Genomic DNA, 24,428 nt, shown 5'->3' with positions numbered 1-24,428 from the left:
GTTTTCAGCAATCCAAGTACAAAGAAATGCTTTCGATGCTGCAAATGACTAATAACTATTTCAGAGGGTTAATTTGCATCATTGCCTTTGGACTAACTGCTTTGCCGTGGTGGATTTGGGGACGCTCTTTGCGCGGCCCTGAGGAAGCGTGTGTCAATCAAGCAGCCCCGGCGCTGAGGGGCGGAAGTGGAGCGGAAGTGGGAGGGAGGCGGCCGGGCTGCGTCAGCGTGAGTGGGGCCGAGGGCTGGAGCGAGCAGCCGAGAGAGAGAGAGAGAGAGAGAGAGGAAAATAAAACATTTAAACCCCAGCAAGAAAAATAAAAGTAAAACTCCAAGCAAAACCCGGGCGCAGACCAGAGCCGGCGGCTTTTTACCCAGCCAGGTAGGAGGCAGCGCAGCCGCCCGGCCTGTTTACTTGATGCGTGAGCTTTCGGGGCCGTTTTTTCAAGTCAGGTTTCCCTCCCCTTAAATATCTTTAATTTTCTTCTTGAAAAAGTGAGGTAAAAATTTACCCGGGTGACAGTGAAAAGCTGAGGGAAGCCCAAGTCCGTTAGCAGCACGCTGGCCGCACGCTTCGAGTTTCAGTTTTGCATTCGGTGGCTCTCCTTTTTCTAAAAAAATATTCGGACTAATTGCGGATCAAACTCCCCTTTCTGCCCGGAGTCCGGTTTTGTTTCTTGTTTCTGGTGGAGTTGACGACTTTTTGTGTTTGGAAAGGGGGGGGGGGGTAAAAGTTCTGCTGTGCGGAGAGGTTGAGTTGTGTGTTTTTCTCCTCAGGAAGGTCTGACTGCTTTCCTCTGGCGGGAGGGAGGGAGGGCGGTCGGGGTTGTGTGGAGCCTCCGGTCGGCCGTGGTGTCCCGGCGCCGAGCCCCTGTGGGCTGGGGTGGGTGGTGAGGTTGGTTAAAACTTGACTGGAGGGAGGTGGGTGGAGTGGAATTGGAAGGGCAGGGAAGTGGGATTGTAAAGGGACGGGGTGGGATGGAGGAGGTCTGGTTGGAGAGAAGGGTTGGAGGGAATGGTGGAGGGGAAGGGAGTGTGGGGATTTAAGAGGGGGAGGGACGTTGGGGTGGGATGAGGATGGAAGAGGAGGGTTGATGGAGGGAGTCAAGGATTGGAGGAAATGATGGAGGGGGTCAGGGGAGGAGGAGGGGGTTGGAAAGGGAGGGATGTTGGGGTTGGAAAGGGAGGGATGTTGGGGTTGGATAGAGGAGGGGTGGAGGGAGTCACAGGTTGCAGGGAATGATTGAGGGGGTCGGGAGGAGGAGGCGGATGGAGGAGAGGATGGAGGGTCTGGGGATATAGGGGCAGGGAAAGGAGGATGGAGAAGAGAGAAGGGTTGGAGGGGATGGGGATATAAGGGGGCAGGGGAGGGGGGATAGAGGAGGAGAGGGTCTGTATGAGGCGGGGTGGAGGGACGGACAGAGTGAGATGGAGTGCTGGATGTGGAGGGTGAGGTGGGATGAAGGGAGGGATGGGGAGGAGGAGCAGGGAGTGTAGAGGCAGAGGGGGGAGGTGGAGCTGGTGGATGGGGAGAGGATGCAGAAAGAGGTGGAATGTGGGGCGGATGGGTGGGGAGGCAGTGAATGGGGGTGGGGCGGAGGGTGCAAGGCAGAGCAGGGTTTGAGGGTGATAGGCACAAAATGGAGTAGCAGGGTAGAGGGGAACGAGACGGAGTGTGCTGGGTTGTGGAGTGGGGCGAGATGAAAGGTGATTTGCATTGTGGCAAATTTGAAAAGGAGCAGGTGATTGAGGAGGGGGTGCTGCTGATTTGTGAAATTGGGGAAGGTGACGTGAGTAGATCTCGTGCTATTAGGGCCCGCTTTTCCTTTCCTGCTTTTCCTGAAAACATGCTGAAGAATGAGTCTGAGAAGTAACGAAGAATTGGGTTAAAGCAAGTTTTGTCCTTTAATGCAGGGAATGGGATGGTAATGTTTATGCCTTTATGTCTTGCACTGTGCTGCTGCCTCAAACAACACATTTATTATACGTCAGTGATAATAAACCTGATTCTAATTTGGGGCTAACAGACTGTCTTTACTGCTGTAGAAAAGCTATGGAGCTAAGTTAGCTTTGGATATTTTCTTTATTATAGTTTAGAGTCCAAGTGGTGTGCAAGGGTTGGATATGCAGTTTTGTCTTGTGTAATTGTCCATTAAGTGTGTTAATTGGTTGTTAAATTCATTGTAGCTAGGTTTTGGTATGTGATTTATAGTGGCATGTGTTACTTCTGTAAACAAGGATTTGCATTCATTATTAAAGTATTTGTCTTTGGAAAGTAATGATTTTAATTACTGAAATTAAGGAAATTATTTAGAGTAAACATTTTCATATTGTTTAAAAATCAAAATTTGTAGGAATACTGAATTGACTACTATGCTGTCTTTTAAAGAAATGCTTTCACTACTTGACTAAAATTGTGTGACTACAGAGATACATGCACATCATGTGATATGTGATGGCTTTGTGTAAGGAGCTCATTCAATGGTGTCCTCATTACTCACCCACAAACTTTTGGAAGTGTAATCCTCAATTAAAATTATGTAGACTCTGCATCATAGAAAGCAGCTTCTTTGTCTCTCGGGTCTACTACTAGCAATGTACACAAGCCCCACTCTTGCTATGATCTCCTCTTCCCACTGTGTATCTGTTAAGCTTCCCTTTAAATGTGTCAGGACTGCCTCTGCAGCCTTTTTATGTGGCATGGAGTTCTAAGTTTTCATTCCTGTGTAAAGAAATTCCTCATTTCTTTATTTGATATTTCACAAAAGCAATTCTCAATTCGTACACAAGTTAAAAATGATTCTCTCCATCTGTCCTTTTGAACTTAATATTTTTAAAGATCCCTCTTGAGTCCTGATTCAGGATTTTGACCTGAAATGTTGATTATCCCTTTTACTCCCACAGATGCTGCTTGACCTGCTGAGTTCCTCCAGCAGTTTTTGTGCTCCAGATTCCAGCACCTGCAGCATCTCTTGTCTTCTATTAGATCCTGCATCTTCTGTTTTACTGATGAAGAATCCAGGCTGCTGGATATTTTTTGGTTGCTGCATCCCCTTGCTTCTGGCATTATCCATGTAATTTGAGTAGTTCATTAAGTATGTTGAAGAGCTTGAAAGCCACTGTTTCATATCTTGCTCTCCTGACCTGTGTTTCCTAAAAGAAAATGAAAGTGACATTCAAAGAGACTCAAAGTGGGAAAGATTCTGATTAGTGACTTCCTAAAGATCAATGTGAACCTGGAGACACGAGACAGCAAATGCTGGAATTGGGAGCAAAAAAAGAACTGTTGGAGGAACTCAGCAGGTCAGGCAGAATCTTTGGAGGGAAATGGACAGTCCATGTTTCATGTTGAGACCCTTCAGCTAGACTGAAAAAGTAGAGGGGAGATAGCAAATATAAAGATGTGAGGGGGAGGGGTGTGGCAACAGCTGGCAAGCGACAGGTGGATCCAAGTTAGGAGGGGTTGATTAGCAGATGGAGTCAGATGGGGAGGCAACAAAGGGCTGAAGATCATGGAATCTGATAAGGAAGGTGAAGAGTAACCAAATCAGGGAGGTACAGTTGGGAACATTGGGGGGATGGTATAGAGGACCCTGTGGGAGGAGAGTGGGTAACGTGTAAGTGGGGGAGGGGAAAGGTACTGGGTGATCAGGAGCTGGGGGGTTGTTGTGGAAGGGTGTGTATGAGAGGGCCAGGGTAGATCAGAAGGAGAGAGAAATGGAAAGAAGGGGTGTGGGTTACCTGAAATTAGAGAATTAATTGTTCATGTTGTCAGGTTGTAGCCTATCCAGGTGGAATATGAGGTGCTGTTTTTCTAGTTTGCGTTTGGCCTCACCCTGGCAAGGGAAGAGGCTGAGAAAAGACTGGCATGGGAACGGGAATTAAAATGACTTGCAACTGGGAGCTCCAGGTGGCTGTGGTGGACTGAGTGCAGGTGCTCAGCAAAGTGGTCACCTAGTCTGCACTTAGGCTCACTGACCACTGAAATACATGACTTGTCAAAACCCAGGGCCAACTTGAGCTAAATAAGCAGATTTATAGTTTCTAGTAGGCCAGGAACAAGAATGTACAACAGCATGAATACCCATTAAATGCTCTGTGAAAGTGATATCCTCCGAAGCAGAATGTCACAAGGTGGAATATAATGGAAGTACAAGTTAAAATGCAAGCATTATATTCAAAGATCACTATATAATCAGAATGCAAACTGCTAAATTATATTTAAACATCAACCATTAATGCTAAATCTTCTGTTAAAAATTGTTTTTGCCTCAAGATATTCTAAGGATGTATGGATACTCATATACTGCATTTCAGAAATTAAAAATACTGACCTCCATTTTCTTATTTTGGGTTGCAGCCTTCACGCAACATTCTCCATGTTTTAAGGTTTAAAAATAAGCTAAAAACAATACAAATTGACTTTGAAGGCCATGGCTGTTCTACCTCTTGGTGGAAAATGCTTTTAAAAGCTATCCGTAAAGACTAATAGAAAAGATTAACTCCTTGCATTTGTTTAAGAGGAGATAACAATATGATTCATTATTTGATATTCCCACTCAAAATCATGATGGAGAATGTTATGGAAAATATTTATGACAACATATCTCCTCTGAGACAGTATTGAAGTAATGCCATGGGAAATATGTGACTTATGGTACAAGATGGAATGAAAACTGAAGAGCACTGGAATTGTCTTTTTTTCCCTAAGTAAGTGAACTACAGACAGTGAAGTCGTACCAAATCCAAAACGTACAAGTTACTTTTGCTGTTCTTTGTCTCTGCATAGAACCCTAATCCATTAACATAATTTGTGTATTAATGCTCAGTATTTTACCACCCATTAGATGGATTGGGTGTGAGCTTATTATCTGCTGTTCATTTCTGTGTATGTTGGGGGGGGGGGGGGAGGTGGAGATGGAGATAATTGTGTACAAGTCACACATTTGCTATGGCATTGCTTACGTACTGCCTCAAAGGGAACGTACTATCATAAGTATGGCACTATTCCACATCTAAGCGATAATAGAAGACGTGCTTAATGAAATTTATTGTTGGAAACTCCATTATATCCGCACGTCCTACAGACTTGGGATTTTCTAGGTATGCTTTGATCCATATTGTTGCTAAATTAAGAAAGAGATGTGTATGTAGAGGATGAGGGGAAGTAAATTCTATGGCATGAAACCTGAAAATTGGAAATGAGATCAGGCCTGGATTTGCTTTTTTTTGTAAACCATTTGGTCTTTTCGTTAAATCATGAAATGCTAAGCTTTCGGTGGTAAACAAAGATGAGAATTGAGTGTACAATGGCACACTAGTAAAGGTGCTGCCTCTCAGTGGTAGTGATCTAATTTAATCTTGACCTCCAGTGGTGTGTGTGTGTGTGTGTAGACTTTGCATGTCCTCCCTGTGACTGTGACTTTCCTCCAGGTGTTACGTTTCTTCCCCACACCCCGAAGATGTAGGTTGGTAGGCTAATTGACCACTGTAAATGGCCCCTGGCATATAGATGAGTGATAGAACCTGGTTGTGGGGAGAAGAGTTGAAGGGAAATATAGGGAGAATAAAAATGGGATTCATTTAAATGGGTGCTTGACGGTCGGTGTACATTCGGTGGGCCGAAGACCCTATTTTAGTACTCTGTGATTCCATGACTCTTTTGTAATTCCATTTTAAATTAGGTTACCTTCCAAAGAAGTAGTATTTTTCATCATTAGCTGAAGTATAAATATTTATACAGTGCAACCTTGATATATTGTGGGTGTCGGTTGACATCTTTGACATCTGCATAATAAGCTTCACATGTAAGAAGTTAAAGTAATACTTATCGATACACACATACCCATTCCACCCCTTTTCTCTTCACTCTGTCTTCATCATCTCAATCACACAGCTATGATTTGTACAACAGATTCTCAGTACTGTTGTTGTCAGAGGGCCTTTCAGACAGGAATCTGTTGCATTATTGGGAATATTATTGCCTTCCTGTGACCCTTCTGTAGGGTATGTGTCTCATGGGCACTGTCCCTTACAGGGGTACAGTTCCACACACTGAGTAACAGGTACACAGATGTTGGATAGGGGTCCCATTGATCCTGATTCTCAAGATTCCACATTGGCCTATATTCAAATCCATTTGTAACAATCCATCCAGTCACTTAATCTATTAACTTCTCTCTATCTCATACAGTCTAATTTAACCCAACAACATAGCTGTCTTGGACATGCTAATGACCTGCTGTATATCCAAAGTTACAATATCAGGTTCCTCATTATATCAAAGTTGTCTTATAATACATTCCAGATCAAATGTAACAAAGGAAAAAGTTATCTTCCTTATTAGTAATCCCACATGTACAGCATAGCCTATCTCCAAAACAAACTGATTCCTTGTTCACTCCTGTATGATCAGCCATTATATCTGTGTCCTCCAGAACACTTTCCCCAATTAACTTTTGCCTAAACCAGCCAATGTTTTCATAAGAACCTCCTTAAAATCTCATTGTTTTCCAGATTGGAAGGTAACAAATGTAACCTCACTATTCAAAAGGGAGTGAGACTGAAAACAGGAACTACTGACCAGTTAGCATGACATCAGTAGTAGGGAAAATGCTCAAATCTGTTGTTAAGGAAGTGGTAACAGGACACAGAAAATAGAAGGAAGATCATGTTTAACAAATCTGTTAATTTTTTGAGGGTGTAACTAGCAGAATTGAGAGCAAGCCAGTGGATGTGGAGTAGTTGGACTTTCAGAAGGCCTATCCACATAAGGGGCTGTTAAACAAAGTTAGATCATGGGTGTATGTCGGGAGTGGTTAATGGACAGAAAATTAAGAGTAGGAATAAATAGCTCATTTTTGGGTTGGGAGGCTTTGACAAGTGGGATACTACATGGCCCCAACTGTTCACAATCTATGTCAATGATTTGGATGAGAGTAGCAAGTTTAATAATCCCTGTTTGCTGGTGATATAAATCTGAATGACAGTGTGTGTTGTGATGAGTGCAATGAAGTTTCAAGAGCATATTGATGGGCAAGGACATGGTAGATGGAATATAATGTCAAGAAGTATCAAGTCAAGCACTTGGGTAGAAAAAATAGAAAAGATCTTTAAATTGTAAGGACTTGCTGTTCAAGAGGGGCCTGCCATCCTCGTACACAAAGCACTGAAAGTTAACTTGCATGTACAGCAAACAGGAACACAAATACTAAATTCTTAGTAGCAAGAAGATTTGAGCACAAGAGTAAAGATGTCTTACTGTAGTTATAAGACTCCATTGAAGCAGCATTTGGAATATTGTGTGCAGGACTAGCCCCTGTGTAAGGAAGGAATATACTTGAATTAGCAAAAGTTCATCAGATTGATCCTTGGGAAAGGGGAGCCTATGCTATGAAGGGAGATTAAGCAGACTGGACCTTGACTCTCTTGAACATAGAAGAATGAAAGGTGATTCCGTTGGAAAAGTACAACATTCTTGTGGGCTTGACATGGTAGATGCAGAGATTCATGTTTTCCTTGGCTGGTATATCTAGAATCTGAAGTCACACCTTGAAAATAAGTGGTCGACCATTCAATCCAAGATGAGACAAAATTTGATTACTCATAGTGTAGTGAATCTTTGGGATTCTGTTGCCAAGAGGGCTGTGGAGGAATAGTCATGGATTATATTGCAGACAGATTAATATCTAAAAACCTATCAAAGGAACAATGGAGTTAGTGCAGGAAAGTGGCACTGTAGTAAAAGGCCAAACACAATCTTATTGAATGGATCAGTAAGCATGATAATAGCCTACTACTTCATGCATTATACCCTTGTTGATGCCTTGGGCAGCACCTTCCAAACCCATGATCTCTACTAGCTAGAAGGACAAGGGCAGCAAAAGCATGGGACACCACCACATGCAATCCTGACTTAGAAATATATTGCCATTCCTTCAACATCGCTTGGTTAAAATCCTGGAACTCTCTCCCATGCCCACACCTTGAGGACTGCAGCAGCTCAGCATCATCTTCTCAAGGGTAACTAAGGATGGGCAATTAAATGCTGGCTCAGCCTGTGAAATCCACATCCCTTGAATGGACGTGTATTTATAAACAAAAAATTCTCCATCCTCCCTTTGTTCTCCAATATCCTTGATTGTATTATGCATGGAGGTTATGCTAGCACTCCATATTTACATGACAGTTTGAGTACTACATACATTTCTGGTCACACATTACAGGATAGATATGTATGCATAGGAGAGGTTGTAAAAAAGAGATTTATAAGGATGTGGTCAGGGCTGGAAAATTCTTGATTTGTTGAAAGATTGATCAAGCTAGGGTTGCTTTCTTTGGAAGAGAGGAGGATGAATGAAAACTTAATTGGAGTACATAAAGTTATGAGGTGCCTTGTTGGAGTAAAGAAGGACCTATTTTTCCAAGGTTGAGAAACCAGGGGGCATAGAATTAAAGCTATTGGTAGCAGGATTAGAAGGAACACAGAGGTGTCTGCAACGCTAACATGCCGAATTTGTGTCTATCATACTTGGTGTTGCATGTTTAAATCCCTCTAGATTGGTTTCTGATCCTACTGCAGAACTGAAAGATTGCAAATTAAAACCACAAATGGCACTCTTTTTGATTGTGACAAATTAGATGTGGTATTAGATGTCTTCTGCCTCCAGCACCCCTATGTTGTCCAGGTGGATGGGACCTCACTTGATTGGTTTCATTCTTGCATATCTGGTGTACATGCTGAGGGACGCACTGAAGCTGTGTGCAGCCAACACAAGGGCTCGGTGGGGAAGGACTACAGTTTAGGGTTCTTCTGCTACTGGAGAGGGAGGGGCAGAGTCAGGCGAGGAAGCCCCTTAAATATTGTAAATATGGGTTTGGGGTATCGCACCAAGGAGTCACATGAGTGGCATCGGTGCTGTGGTTTTGTTTTTAATAAAAAAGATAACACTAATGATTGATCTGTACACAAATGTAAAGGTTTGCGCTGTTTTATGGTTGTATATAGTTTGTTTTTTTATGATGAATAAAGTTTATTTTGGGATTAAAAAAAATCTGGTTGTAGCCCAAGACTTGTCAGTAATGACTTCTGTTCCTGTATGTTTGCCATTACTTCTGACCAGGATGTATTCTTGGCTCTCTTGTTTCTCATGTGCAGGCTGTGCTTATAATCTGAAAGCACCAATTTCCATGTAAATGTTGCTAACACCCAGTTTACCTCACTACAACCTCACTAGATTCCCTTCAACCATCCAAATTATCAGATTGTTTGTCTGACGTTCAGGGCTGGGTGAGTAAAAGTTTTCTTCTTTTAAATAGTGGAAAGAGCGAAACCATAGTGTCTAGTTCTTAAGTTTTGTTTCCTAACCACCAACTTCATTTCTGTCCCTAGCAATTCTGTGAAACTGCACCAGCTTATTCTCAATGTTGATGTATTTGACCCCAAGTTGAATTTTGTTTCTCACATCCATGCCATCCTAAGTGCCCATTTCTTTCTGTGACATCACCTAACTCTGGCCTTGGCCTCAGCTCAGCAAATGCAGCCTCGTATTTTGCCTTAGTTATTTCCAGGTTTATCTATTCCAATTGGCTTTCTGTTGGCACCTCTTTGGTCTACTCTATGTAAACATGAGAGCATTTAAAAAAAAATCTGCTTAACTTCCTTGAAATCCCTTTTAGGTGCTTCTGGCCTATTTTGGTTCCCAGATAAACAACTTTGATTTTTTTAAAGGTCCTCATTTTCAATTTTCTCCATGGTTGTATCCCTTGCAGCCTTAAATCCTCTGACTGTGCTCCTTCACTTTTGAACACTTGTCCTTTGCTGCATTTGATAGCTCCATCATTGGTGGCTGGGCCTTTGGCTGTTAATGTTCATGACTCTGCTTCTTGAGCTCGTTATAACTTGACCTCCATGACCAAGCCATTTTTCAGCTGTCCTAATATCTCCTGTGAGGATCAGTAACAACCTATTTTTTTTATATAGTACCTTTGAATTTCCTAGGATGTTATGTAAAGTGTAAATGCTGGGTCAGTGGAAGATGTTGCAGTTGTTTCACTTGGTGTCTAACCTGTTCTGATGAAGGGACCCGAACCGTTAACTCTTTCTCTTTCCACAAATATTGCCTGGCTTGCTGAGCGTCTCCAGTATTATCTGTTTTTATTTCATGCCTGACCTTATTGTCTTCCATATTTCCCACTGTCTTGTAGCCACTGCTTTTCATTACTTCTACAATTTATTTTGACTTTGAGAAATATTGTACAAAAGTCATAAGCTGACATGCAGTTTACATTCTGTAGTTCAAAGTGATCTTGGTTTGGGAGAGAAAAATTGTCTAGTCAATACAACAAAATGTGAGCTATTTCCTTAGTATTGCTACTTTGACCATCTCAATTTAGTCTTGCAGCATTGGAAAGTGAAATAGGTAAGCAATTTTGTTTTAAAAAAGTTTAAAAAAACATTTTTGCGCATTCTGTCTATCCACAGGATAGCTTTTAAATTAAACATGCAAAACCATGTAATGTTTGTTTAGTAATCTTGGAGGAAAAAATAGTATGTTTTAAGAATTGGTTTTTGTGGCAGCTTAACTGGTGAGTGCACTCTATAGCGTGCTCCTGAGCAAGTGAGTCGATGAAACCTCAGAGCAATGCTTGGCCTGTGCTCTTTGCTGTTCTTAGCCAGAGCATTAGTGGGCATTCTAATTGATAGTGAGGAGTTGCAATATAGAGACAGGGAAGCATTTGATTGTTCAAAAATTCGTGTACATATTTGAGTGTGCCTGTCTTTGCCTGTTCCTTCTTTCCAAATATAAATACTCTGCTCACAAACAAGTTCCCTGCTTCAAGAAAATTGAGGTCAGAATAACTTAGCAATACTTCATTATTCTGCAAGCCACGAGTTGTTTTCATTTATTCATTCACGGATGTCACTGACAGGGGCTGGTGTTTTTTTTTGTCTGTCCCTGATTGCCCTTAAACTGAATAGTTAGTTGGGATTCAACCAAATTGGTAGGCCTTGAGTCAATTGTAGGCCAGACCAATTAGGATGGAAGTTTTTTTTTGTTTGGAAGGTCATCACTGAAGCAGATATATTTTTAAAACTCCTTGATTTGTTGTTACCTTTGCTGATACTGACTTTTTTTTAGAGCATAGAATGGTACAGTACAGGAACAGGCCCTTCGGCCCACCATGCCTGTGTTGAGCATTATGCCAAATTCAACTAATCCCTTATGCCTATACCTGATCCATATCCCTGCATATTAATGTGCCTATGTAAAAGCTTCTTGAATGCCACTATTGTATCTGCAATTCCAGATTTATTTAATTCCAGATTTTAAGTGAATTTTTAAATTCTCCATCTGCCATTCTTGTTACTGGAGCAGGGCTCTGGATGCACATGTTACTCTAGGGGTGGCATTGAAATGAATTTGGTCCCCAATCCCATGTCTGGCAAAGAATCATGGAGACAAGGTTCCTGGGAATTCCAGTAGATTGAGCTCTACTGCTGGACTCCATGTCCTGTATCAGAGAATACTCATTAAGTCCCAGACTTTGCATGGACTTTGTTCCTAGGAGAATTACTTGCAGCATTAATTTCTGTACCTCCCTTGATATGCTTGGGTTTCTAAGTCCCACACATTTTCTTTGAGCAAGATATTTGACCAGAACCTTCGCTGCCTCCCTGACGAATCCCATTGCTTTGATGATGATTTTAACTTAAATACTTGTATTTCAGCAAAAGTGGATTAAAACATCGTGGCTTAGTAAATTGGGTCTTTTACTTGTGGTCTTCTTTTGCTCTTTCTATAACTGCTTTAAATTTAACTAAGTTCATACTACCACCATTTAAGTGCTTTCCTACTGATGCCTCTTTTTCCTGCCCATTCTCATTCCATAAAGATGAACTCCAGAGCTGCCTAATTTCTCGTTGCATTTGCTAAGAAAGTGCTCCTGAATATATTTCAAGAATTTTGCACTCTGTATTTAAACCTGATTCTCTTCAGTTTGTTTTAGAATTGTTAATGTTTCCTGCCACTTGTGGTCTACCTACTACTACTGTATTTCATAAATTTGCCTGCATAATTGTTCTGTTTATAAGAACATAAGAAATAGGAGCAGGAGGAGGCCATCTGGTCTGTCGAGCCTGCTCTGCCATTCATTAAGACGGCTGATCTGGCTGTGGACTCAGATCCACCTACCTGCCTTTTCCCCATTACCCTTAATTCCCTTACTATGCAAAAATCTGTCTGTCTGAAACATCTCTCCTTTCTTCCATACACAGAGACACACAACTTCCAACCAAGTTTTGGATTGATGGTACACTTTTTGTCTCTTTGATAATTGAAGGATTTTTTTTAAAAAAAGAGCTATTCATCTATTCAAATAACACATCTTTGTTTTGGTGCAACTAGCCTCAAAAATTCAGTACTGGTTTGGTTTCCATACGGTAGACTGATACAGTGAGTAACTAATTTTCTTCCAAGTTGTGAAAGAATAGGTGCTGTAAATATACATTCTCAATTCTTGCATCCATTTATTGATTTGGCAGTTTGCAGCTGTCTATGATTTGATCAAGAAAATCAAGCGAGGGCGTATTTAGGTGTCAAAGTATTGTGTAATACATTTTCTATTTTATCTCGAAATTGTAATAAATTATTTACTTAGAAAGTGAAACAAACCTTGGATAAAAGGAAGCAATTTCCTTTGTGGGGAATCATCTTGGGAATTACTAACCTGAAAAAAAATGTTACAGGAGGTCAGATTTATACTGGACCACGCAAGTTGGGAATGTGCTGACTTATTGATACTTCGGTACAGGTTTCAGGCTACATTCTTATTGCAGTGCTGGTCAAAGTAGTAGAACTTTGGCACTTAATTGGCATATTGACTGCAGCAGTGCTTTTGGGGTTTCTTTTTATAGTTTATCCTTGATGAACATTTAAAATCGCTTGCAATTCCACTGATCAAAAAGTGAATTTGTGTATATGGTGTTTGACAATATAGTATCACCAATGATTAATGTTGTTGTTTTTGATTTGCTTATATTGACATGAAATTCTTATTTGTTTTAGATGATGAAAGAGGAGTACATTTACCAGACCATGCACATTAATTACTCCATAAACTATAATTAAAAATTAAGCTGGTAAAAGTTGCTTTGGCAGATTTTAATTGATTATAAATTGCTAATTATTTCTCCAAGCATGCAGAAATAATTGCACAATATATTGATGTTAATTTAGCTTCTCCAGTGCAAACTTTTGTGAAGGTTGGTCAATCTTCCAGGTGGATACACGGAGACTCCATGACATGGCTGCAGTATTGTGCAGCTGCCTATTGACAGACCCTACTTAGGGGTTCTGTGCAATTTTTGTGGGAACATGGTTAGGAAACTTCAGTTCTGGATAGCCTGGAGAAGTTCCAATCAGTAATTGAGTAGTACAGCTAGATTTTGGGCAGATAAAAATGAATTTTGCCATTAGCAATGAGAACAAAAGCAATTTGGAATGTTCAAGTGAACAATCAGCATTGCGTAGTTTGCTGCTTATTGAGCAACTATATGAAGAATTGGGTTTTCCCAAATGGGACAACCCAAATGTGAATTAAGCAAACCTAAAGAATTTTGAAGTCCCATATGCTGTTTCAGTATATTGATGACATCAAAGGAGTACTTCCTGTTAATGTCATTGCCTTTTGATGTCACACTTCCTGCAACATTAGGCTAGATGGTTGTGAGGGAAGCAGCCTGATGCTTTACAATTTGCTGTTGGTTTAAATACTCTTCTCCTCTATGCTGTATTGTTATTTTTACATGCACCCAATAACAGCAATGAGTTTTGTCATTTGTTTCTACCATTTTAATTTATCTCCCTTCCCAAATCTTTGGCTTTGGCTATATTCCTCTCTATTCTGCTGCCTCCTTCAGTAGGCTGAGGGCAAGTAACATTTAAATCATTAATCACATCCTCTCAAAATTCTTTGCAATTCTGCCAAAAACCAGACCTGTTCTGTTTTCTGTACCTCAAGATTTCTAACCTCTTCACCTCTGTTTGTCTTTATTTCTCACAGACTTGAATATACCACTGGTGAGCATTCTTTAGATCAGCATCTCACACAAAAAGTACTGGAGGAACTCAGCAGGTCAGGCAGCATCTAGGAGGGAAATAAACAGTTGACCTTTCAGGTCGAGACCCTTCATCTGTTCTGATAAAGCATCTCGACCAGAAATGTTGACTGTTTATTTCCCTCCATAGATGCTCCCTGACCTTTTGAGTTCCTCCAGCATTTTTTGTGTGTGTTGCTTCAGATTTCAGCATCTGCAGAATCTCTTGAGCCTCCTTTAGATCAGCATGATTTTTAGTTAACTTCTGGATATTTTCTTCTTCATGCCCTTGAACTATGGCAGCACTTTATACGGAACTCCAAGATTGCTTGGACCTTTATCCTATTTCTGGCAAAAATTTAGCTCCCACCTTTCTTTCCCCAGACCTCCAATGATAGTCCATCTGGGTGTTGTTAATGAAGGCAAACTCCATCCTACCCACTACTATTGCCACCCATATATGACTAGGTAGTTGATACCTAATTAACATGTAAATCCTATCTGTAATCTTGTTGGTATTTTACAATCTAGAAAGATTATTTTTGGCTCATTGTCTCTGCTGATTCTTTGAAAGAGCTATCTAATTGTACATCCTAGAATCCTTCACTGGAAATGAGTCCTCTTCAAATACTTGCCTTTTGGCATTTTCTTATGGAATTAAGTAATGAATTTTGTAACATTTGTTGTGTAAAACACTTTTTATTTCTACTATAATGTTTTTGTCAATTTTAAAGGAGACTTGATGCAAGGGAAAGATGGACACTAATTGTGATTAACCTAGCAAACAATACTGTTGTCCAACAACAGTTGCTATTAAATAGAGCAACAATCTGCTGGACCCTGATGCAGGATTTCAACCTGAAATGTCAACAGTACCATTCATCCCACAGATGCTGCTCGACCTGCTGAGTTCCTCCAGCAGATTGTTGCTTCAGATTCCAGCATCTGCAGCCGCTTATGTTGCTATTAAATAGAGTTCCTTGTGTACAAGAATACTTGAGTGCTGTTGGAGGGGATGTGGTGGTCACCAAATGTACAGGGAAGACGATGGATTGAATGGAGAGGATCTTGCACACAAAATACATTATATGTTCCAACCTTGGTACACCTTACAGTGCTCTACATGCATCCAGTTTATGCAGTGTAAAGCAGGGAAATGCTTCTGCCAGTTTGGTCACAAAGCAATCACGTGCATAGCAATAAAATGAATGACCAAATAATCATTTTATGGGTGGTTAAGTGATGAATGTTCTTGTGACATTGGGAGGTGATGCTCTATTTTTTGCTGGGCTTCTGTAAGCTCCTGGTAAGGGGACTGTAGGTTCTCAAAGCCATTGCAAGTGGTTCTCCTTCATTTTGAGTGGTCTTGGGACAGTGACTCCCATAGTTTGTGAGGATGTTACTCCTTTTCAGGAAGACTTCACAGATAACTTTGAATAGCTTCCTCAGTTCACTTGGTAATCTCCTTCCAGCTTTGAGTAAAGTGTCTGGTTTGTGAATGATGGTGGTGGCTGAGTGTTACTAACACCTCATTTCTGTGGTGGTTGGCCTGGGAGAGAACACATGTATCAATTTGCTTATTCTGCCAGATTTTTCAGAGACAGGATTGGTCGTATCTCTTTAGTGCTTTGGGGCATCTGCTATGGGTTGTCTTGTGTTTCTGAAGAATACTGGAGAGTGGGGATTACTACCAGTAAACTATGAGTTTTGAGTCAGGTTTAACATCTCAATTTTTAAATGTAGTTTTTCTCAGATGGCCAAAGGCTGTGGTGGTGCACTGAAGGTGATGGTGAATTTCATTGATATCTCCCTTTATTGGTGGCATTCAAGGTATGGAAAGTGATCCACATTTCCAGAATTTTGTTGTGGGCCTTTATCATCAGAATTTGATGATGTCCAGCAAGGCAGGTTGCTAGATGACTTTCGTTTTTGGATGTTTAGTGTAAGATCCATTCCCCTGTAGGCTTCATTGGTCAAGATGATGCTGACTTGGAACTAGGCCTTGCTTAATGACAAGTTGGAGTGATCTTGGATCTGGAATGGAGATGATGTATGTCAAAAAGCTTGCCATTTATTCTTTAAAATAATTCTTTTGCAGTGGGAAGTTTGTTGGAAGTGAGGTTTATAATGTGGTGAGGAAAATTAAGAGGTATTGAGGTGTTGTTGCAGCCTTATTTGACACAATTCTGCACTGAGACTGGGTCTGTTGTGGTCTCCTTGATTAAGGTTGTTACTTGCATGCCATCATTTAGCAGATGTAGAATAGACAATTTCTGGAGCCAACTTTGAGAATGATGCTTCACAAGCCAGATTGAAGGAGTCAAAGGCTTTTGTAAGGTATAAGAAGCCATATACAGTGTTGATGCTTCTCCTTGCATTTCTTTTGGAGTTGTCATGTAGTGTTGATTGTGTCTCTATCCTTGATGAGCTCTCCCTCATTCTTGGCTCTCAGCTGGGTGGTCCCTTGATGGTTAAGCTGTGGATGCCATTGACAGTAGCAAAGAACCATGTATGCTGTATAAGTGAGTCATGAGAGCTCTTTTATTTGTTCCTCCCACTGTCTGCTCTTCAGGTCACAGATTTTGTTTCTGTTGGCTTTTGGTATTCAGGTACTTACAGAGCTGTTATTCTTCCCTTGAGGTATGGTGGAGTGTCCAACCCAAGGATGCCTTGTGGTTGTGATTAATTAGGTCCTGGATCTCCTGGTCACTTTCATCAAACCAGTCCTGCTATTTTCTGTCAGTGAAGTCTCCTTAAAGTTGCTAATTATGGTGGGCTTCAGGACAGTCTAGAAACTGTGGACACTTTGCAGCTCCTTTGTTTGGGAGTCAACAGGTTGTCTGTGTGATGCTCTCTTACAATGTGAAGCACTTCAGTTTGTTTCTGTGTGAATCAAAGTCAGGCATTGACACTGGAACAAATAGAAAGATGTTGAAAGGGTGACAAACTTGTTTTAAGTAGGAGTTTATAAAATAGAACAGGTTTACAGAGGGAATTGCAGAGCTAGAGGCTGATGTTTGAAGGCATGACCATAATAGAAGGAAAGAGACTTGGGGGCAGTTCTGTGTACAACATGTAAGGGGAATGGATGGAAAGGAGGGAAACAGCAGAGGCAGTTCTCACTTTATTGATGACAAAGGTGTGTTGGAATTGTTAATGACAAGGGAAGGTGTTTAAGGGATGGTTGGCAGTAGGGAAAAGGATCATTGCATTCTGGCATGATCATGAATGGTTTTGGCAGATGAGTCATGCCAGGTAGTTATGTGATTCAGTCAGTTCATGGATTAAGAGGGCCTCTTTCACAAGAAAACTGATATTTTGGAGGGAGATGCGCAGCGGGTTGGAAGGTGAAGCACTGGCAATCCGTTGGGTCAGTACTGAGTGGGAATGAGATTGGCAACATTAGTTTCCAACAAGTTCATGAGGTATTGAAGACATTTGATACTACTTCCAAGTTTTCAAATATTTGAACCGTAATTGACAGATGACATTTTCTGATGTTAAAGGCACGATAGCAATTATTCATTTTGCAGTTATTCATTTTGTCCCTTCCTATTAGGTAATGGATTGACGTTTGCAATTTTCTAATACACTCTCAGAATTCACACATCGAATACATTTGTTTTTTTTATTATTATGGAACACTTTGGAGTGGAAACCCTGAGTCCCTGTCAATTTCTGCATCTAAATTCAATTTACTTCACTGTTCATTTTCTTACATCAAAGCCACCATGTTCTTATCCTTTTTAAATTTCCTAGTATTGCTGATATTTTGTCCTTTACTGCCTAGAGTGTTTGATTAATCTGTCTTAGACTTGTTGGCCACTGTGGTCTAGGGTGATTTTTTTTTCTCTCTCTAATGGCCCCCCCCCCCATTCCTTTTAACTGCACTTTTTCTGAATGTATTTTTGCTTTCAGCTTTGCTATCTTTTTCCTATTCTAATTTTAAACTTCAATATACTGGAGTATAGCTTATTTACTTCCTTACATGGTGAAAACTTTTCTTCAATCTTGCTACTGTGCAACTTGTTAGAGCATTATTACTTGTGAAGCCTTAATTTACTAACACTAAGTACTGATTTTCTTTTCTACATTTGCTTTGTCCTTCATTTTGAGTGATAGCGAGTGATGCACTATTGAAAATGCTGCCCTTCATTTGAATTGTTAAATTGAATCCCTTGACTTCAAGAGTGGATACAAAAGATTCCATGGCACTGTTGGAAGAGTTTGGCACTTCATCTGGAGTGGTGATCATTCATCCCTTGCAGAACACTATAGAAACTCCCTGTGAAAGGCGCTGGTTTGTTAGTTGGTAGGTTTACCAATTAGCAGGCAAATTATTACATCAGTGTATAGCTAATTTCACATCACAACTAACGTGATTACTTGACCTGTGAATAATTGGTGCTGGCTAAAAGTCGACATATTTCACTCTCCAGCCTCTTTGGTCCTAAATTCAATGCAAAAGTGTTCGTAAAAACAATCTTAGCAAGGTTTGCTGTTTATCTTTTAGAAATTTATAGTCAAAGCTTATTATTATGCATCATTTAGAATGCTTAATCGGTTAGGGGAAAAATGAGCTCAAGTTGTTGATCAAAATAAAAATTTGCTTTCAACTGCAGCAGAACAAAAACAATGACTGTTGAAACAGTTAAAATAGATTACTAGTGTCAAAATAACCTGTTTGTCTGTTCTTGTCTGAAGCATCCGCAATAGTAAATGCGTGGGAAGGTCTCTGCAGCATAGCACTTTCTTCTGAAAACGCTTAATAGATGTAGTGCAGGCAATGACTTGTCAGCAGACTGCAGTGTGAAACATTTTAGTAACCACACTAATCTATCAGAACAATGAGGAGGCTACTTGCATGATCCAAAAATTTATCGAAGGTCATAATCACCTCAGGTATTATCTGATGCATGGTTTTTTTGTTTTTTTTTGCCCATAAGACTACTCATTAGAGCTTGTTCTTCTATGTGAAAGTAAATCAGTTTTCAACTTATTTTTATCAGTGGAACTAAAATCCATGCATTTATATTTGATTGTATGTTATTGTTTTCATAATTTTAATCATTGGAAATTGTACCTCCATATTTCTGTTAACAATTTGTGTTAAATATAAGCTGTCGAAATTATAACTTAAGCATTTTTTGGAATTCAGCGTCCTTGGACACTGCTAGATTTGAGCTGGGCCTCAACCAGACAGAATAATGTGCTACAAAAAAGCACTAAAGGAGGCTCATCCAAGTGCTTCCATTTTAAAAGTTAAGAGACTGGTGCAGACATTATATCATCCATCCTCCAATATCTTGGAAGAATCTACTCAGTTGAATGTTTTGTCTTGAAAGTTGCCTCACTATAGAACTTGCAAACCATTTTTCTTCTGATATAAATTGACTTCTCAGATCAAGATAAAATTGATTCTCTTACTTGGATTCATTTCAATAGTTTGTTTGCTTTTGTATTGCAGCAATACCATAATTTTAGCTTTATTGACCCAGTTCCATTGTTTACTGAGGAGTTCGCCTTGTAGAGTGAAAATTGGATATATTGTATTTTTTATTTAAAGTTTGGAATTTTAGTGCATTTATAAATGTTTTAAATGATAACTTGAATTCTTTTATGTTGGTTAGCTAAATTTTAATAGATTAATCCCTGAGAGAAAATACTTTAGGCTGAGCTGCTTTGTTTTCGCACAGCATATGCAAAAACAAAAGATATAACTTCAAAAAAAAAGCAAAATTTTGTCAGGGCTTGAAATATGGTGTTGAGGTAAAGGATCAACCATGATCTTTTCCAATAGCAGAACAGCACTTTGGCACAGCAAGTAGAGTTGCTGTCCCATAGTTCCAGTGATGTGGTTCAGTCATGACCTTGGTTGTTGTCTGTGTGGAGATTGCACATTCTCCCTCTGACTGTGCAGGTTACCAATTATTAAATGGTTGCATATACCTGTTCATCCATTGATGTCTGTTTCAGCAAAGAAGGTTGTCAGAAGCCTTATCCCTCCCTTGAATTTGCAAATTATTACCACTTCTGCAGTCAGTGTTCTATTAACTGGTGAGTTAATGACAGTTGTTTGAAAATGTATAATTCATATGTTTGTGTGTGGAATGAGTCACGTGCTTTGAAAATTAGAATGAAATACGTTAGCACATGAAACTGTTAACATCAAATTCTTCTACAGAGTATATTTAAACTCTTCAGAATTCTTTTTAAATTTAAAAAAAATTATTTACAGCGTGGTAACAGGCCCTTCTGGCCCAACGAGTCTGCGCTACCCATTTTACACCCCAAATTAACCTACCCGTACGTTTTTAGAATGTGGGAGGAAACCGAAGCACCCGGCGGAAACCCATGCAGACACGGGAGAATGTACAAACTCCTTACAGCGGGAATCGAACCCGGATCGCTGGTGCTGTAATAGCGTCGTGCTATTTTTATATGTAAGGTTAATTTTATGTTAACATGAGACCATGAATTCAAGTGACAGTTTTGGGTGAAAAACATGATGCTGGACGAACTCAACAGGCCAGGCAGCATCCATGGAGAAAAGCAGGCGGTCAGTGTTTCGGGTCAGGACTCAGAACCCTTCTTCAGTACTGAAGATAGGAAAAGGGGAAGCCCAATATATAGGAGGGAAAAGCAGAGCAGTGATAGATGGACTAAAGAGAGGAGGTGTGGTGAGCACAAGGTGGTGATAGGTAGATGCAGGTAAGAGTTAGTGATAGGCAGGTGCGGGTGAGGAAGGGAGAGCGGATCCACTGGGGGATGGGTCAAAGGTAAGGAGAGAAAGGAGGGAAAAAAGGCTAGGAAAGGGAAGAAGAGAAGCATGGTGGGGGGGGGGGGATGATAAATGAAGTTCTCCATTCTTGCTTAGGATGTTTAACTTGTACCACAGGAAGATGCTGCTTTTCCCCTCTGACTGCAAAGCTCTCCAAAGTCTTCAGATTTTACAGTGGTAACAATCAAGAGTGTTTATAGAAGGAGGTGCCCACAACAACATTCATGACACATCAGGGAGGGGAGAGGTTTGTGCCAGATTCTCTGTACTACAGCACTGTGAGCATCACACCCTGTTTATAATGTTTTAATGAATCTTTTAGCACTGATTCCACTCAAGTCATTATTCTTGGGAATGCATTCCTGGCTCTTAGTAAGTTACCAGTGTATTTGTTATTTTGGACTGTTATCTTTGGTTGCCAAAGTATCTGAATTTCACTTCTCAGCAAGTTGTGATGCTGAAATGTAACATATTGCCTCATAGCACCCCCATTTGAAAGAAGAAACTCATTGTTGGCACGATAGAGTTCTGATTATTTTGTAGATTTAGAACAATTATCAACTTGACTGATTTTGTATCCAGGCTCAAGATGTGTAACCCAAACACTTGTCTGATCTCATTAACTCAGAACTGCCTGCATTTGTATAGTGTTTTTGTTGCAAAATACAGAAGGATAAATAAGACTTTGGGAATGAGTTTAGGGAGAAAGGTTAAGAGAAGTTCATTGAAGCATATGGGCCTTAAACTCAACATCTGCAAAACAAAGATCCTCTGTCAACCTGCCTCCACAATAAAGCTCAAGTTAACACATGCCTCTCATTCACCTCCACCTCCCCTTGCCTGCTGCAGTAACCCTTTCTAGCCTTGCAGGAAAAATCAAGCTCCAGGCCTCAGTGCTTGGGCTGTTCTTTGAGGGAGAGTATTCCACAAGCAACAATTAAGCCACGTGCTGTCAAAATTCTTTTCAGCTGTTTCTAAATCTTGGTAATCAGAGACATTTAAACACAGTTTAAATAGTTTTAAATAATGTTATTGGAAGATTTGAAAATACTGTGTGTAGCTGACATTACTATAACATGTAACAAAGTAATTTAAAATAAGACTGGCCTAAAACTGAGGGGCGGTAAAATGGGTATCCAGCCCCACAGCTTAGCATCACTACCCATAGACTCGGTTCTGCATCCAGCAATGGTGCAGGAAGAAAGATGAGCCATCCCTTTCAAGACTTCCATGCTGCAATGTGCAGGCATAGAATTCAAAACCTCACTGATCCAGGAACATGACCTTGACTGTAGTCCTCTAAAGCACTGACAGCAAAAATAAGGTATATTTCAGCCCAGTAATAAACAAAATATATTTGATTGGCTATGGAATTGTTTAGCTATTGACTTTTGTTTGAAAAGAGTATTCAGTTTTAGATGTATTTCATTTAAGTGTTTTAAGTTTAGGATATTAGAGTGGCTTGGGAAACTTTACCCACTTGAATGATTCAAAAGTGATAATGTCATGACATTCTTTTTGTATTATTATCTTATCTGCCTTTAAAATTTTGCTATTTGCTGTCTGCCAATAATCTTTCCCTCATTTTTATTAGTTGCAAGTTTTACACCATTCCAATAATGCAAGAAGGGATCATATCCAGAATATAAACTCTGGAAGGCATTTGGTGTTCAACATAATTCATTTTCTACAGTTTGATATTCATTTCCTTGTCCCTCCTAGTGAAATCTGAATCACTTGGTATTTCTCTCAATATTGTTGGTATTCTCTAGTTTCTTTTCCCCAAATGTCAAGGGTGTTTTAACTTTGTGTGCTTGTCTCTTTAACACTTAAAGCATCTGTCATGAGCAGCTGCAAATACACATTGTTTATAAGAAAAATTATTTCCAGCAGCATCATTTCATATAGGTTGGATTTCGAGTTCACATGTAGGTGGAGTAGCTGAAATTGTGTTGCCACATTACAGGAGCTAAAGTTTGTTTTGCTGTACCCTATGATTACGTTTCCAACTGGGTAAGGAATCTCTTTTGGTAATGGTAGGGCACAGGAGGATTTGTCCTTATGCAGGGGCTGACAATCTAATAAATAGACTGGAAGTCAAAAGTAATTTGGTTAACCTTCAGTATTTTCACTCTACAGTGGAAAAGTGTTCTATTTAAGCAACAGCCGAATTCTTTAATTCAGTAAATATTATAATAGTTTGGCTGTTGAGCAAGAGAGGTTTGCTGCTAAAGCTTGCATTAATATCAGATTCAAATACTCAACAATGATGTTGGAGGAAATTCTCCACCTGCTTGTAAATTGGGCTGCAAATTTCCCATTGTTCAAATCCTGTTGAATTGCCCTCAATGCAGAATAAAGCAAGAGCAGATATTTGACTCTGTTCAGTGTTCTCCTTTAAGAAAGCTGTACCCTATTGTGTAAGCATGTTTATTTGCTGTGTAAAATCTGATGTACTTAGTGTAAAAACAAGTTGATTGAAAATGCTGTAGAGTGTACAATATTTACCAGGAAGATGCAAGAGGTCATAATATCGATGGTAGATGCCATATTTCTCTGTAACAAAACAAGATTTTGTTTGATGTCCTTGATCAGAGTGGTATGGATTTCTGACTTTTGCCCTTCCATATATCTAAAAGGAAACATGGGTGTCTGCTTGCCTGATTAGGGCAGTCTTTAAACTCCTTCATTGTGTTTTCTTTGGGGAAGCACAAATGGATTCTAATCTTTTAAAATATGCTCTGAACGTGTAATATGCTGTCTTTTAAGTTTCTGAAACTACAAGATGGCATGTAAACAAGACTACCTTCAAGAATTCATCTTACACACACATTAGATAGTTACGATTCACTAGTTGACTGCTTTTCTGTGTCACCAGGAGAAGAAACTTGCTATTGCAATGTGAAAATTCATTCTGATGTGCTTTCCAAAAAAGGTGCAATCAGCTGAGATGGCTGCAGCAGAGCTGCTTTTGCACTATTGGAGATGAGGACAAATGTACCATTAACAAAGTGGTATAGTGAAAGCCTCTTTTGATATCACAGTATCATAGAACTTTAGTTTTAAAAAAATGAAAGTGATTTAGTTCAATCTGAAATTAATGTCTTAAATTTGAATAAACAAACTGAAGGCATGACATATGAGTTGCTGTGATAGATCAGACTACATTAGGGTTATGACAGTAAATGAGTAATGGATAACATTCGAATAGCTTTAAAGTAATATGTCATTTTTAAAGTTTTAAAAGGTGATCTTGCTGTGGCTATTATTAGAATTTAAATATATTAGTCAAGAGGAAAAGGCTAATAATGTTGTAAAAGGTGCACTGAACCAGAGGATTGGAAAAATAATATCTGAGTTCAATAAAAAAAACATTTTGTCTGCTTTTATAATCACATTAGATTACCCTTCTATTTTACTTGTGCTTTCCTTGTTAATTCCTTGTATGACAATCTCACAAACCAACTTGCTGAGCCTTTCCAGAGTTCCTTGAATTGCAAGTGTATCCTTATTTAGGGAGACCAGACCAGTCTGAAATATGGTCTCACCA

The 24,428-nt window shown here is 39.9% G+C and overlaps 1 protein-coding gene across 1 annotated transcript in view; it reads left to right on the top strand.

Annotated features, from left to right (window-relative positions):
• Positions 1-218: 218 nt before the first annotated feature.
• The window catches only part of LOC127582961 (signal transducer and activator of transcription 5B-like), a 107,052-nt gene continuing 82,842 nt past the window's right edge, over positions 219-24,428 (top strand). The window contains 1 exon segment of the mRNA XM_052038619.1: positions 219-381. The gene's annotated coding sequence lies outside the window, so the exon portion shown is untranslated.

The sequence above is a fragment of the Pristis pectinata genome, chromosome 25 (genome assembly GCF_009764475.1).
Source record: "Pristis pectinata isolate sPriPec2 chromosome 25, sPriPec2.1.pri, whole genome shotgun sequence".
NCBI lineage: Eukaryota > Metazoa > Chordata > Chondrichthyes > Rhinopristiformes > Pristidae > Pristis > Pristis pectinata.
The sequence above is the reverse complement of the archived record's forward strand: the minus strand, read 5'-3'. Positions and strand labels throughout refer to the sequence as shown.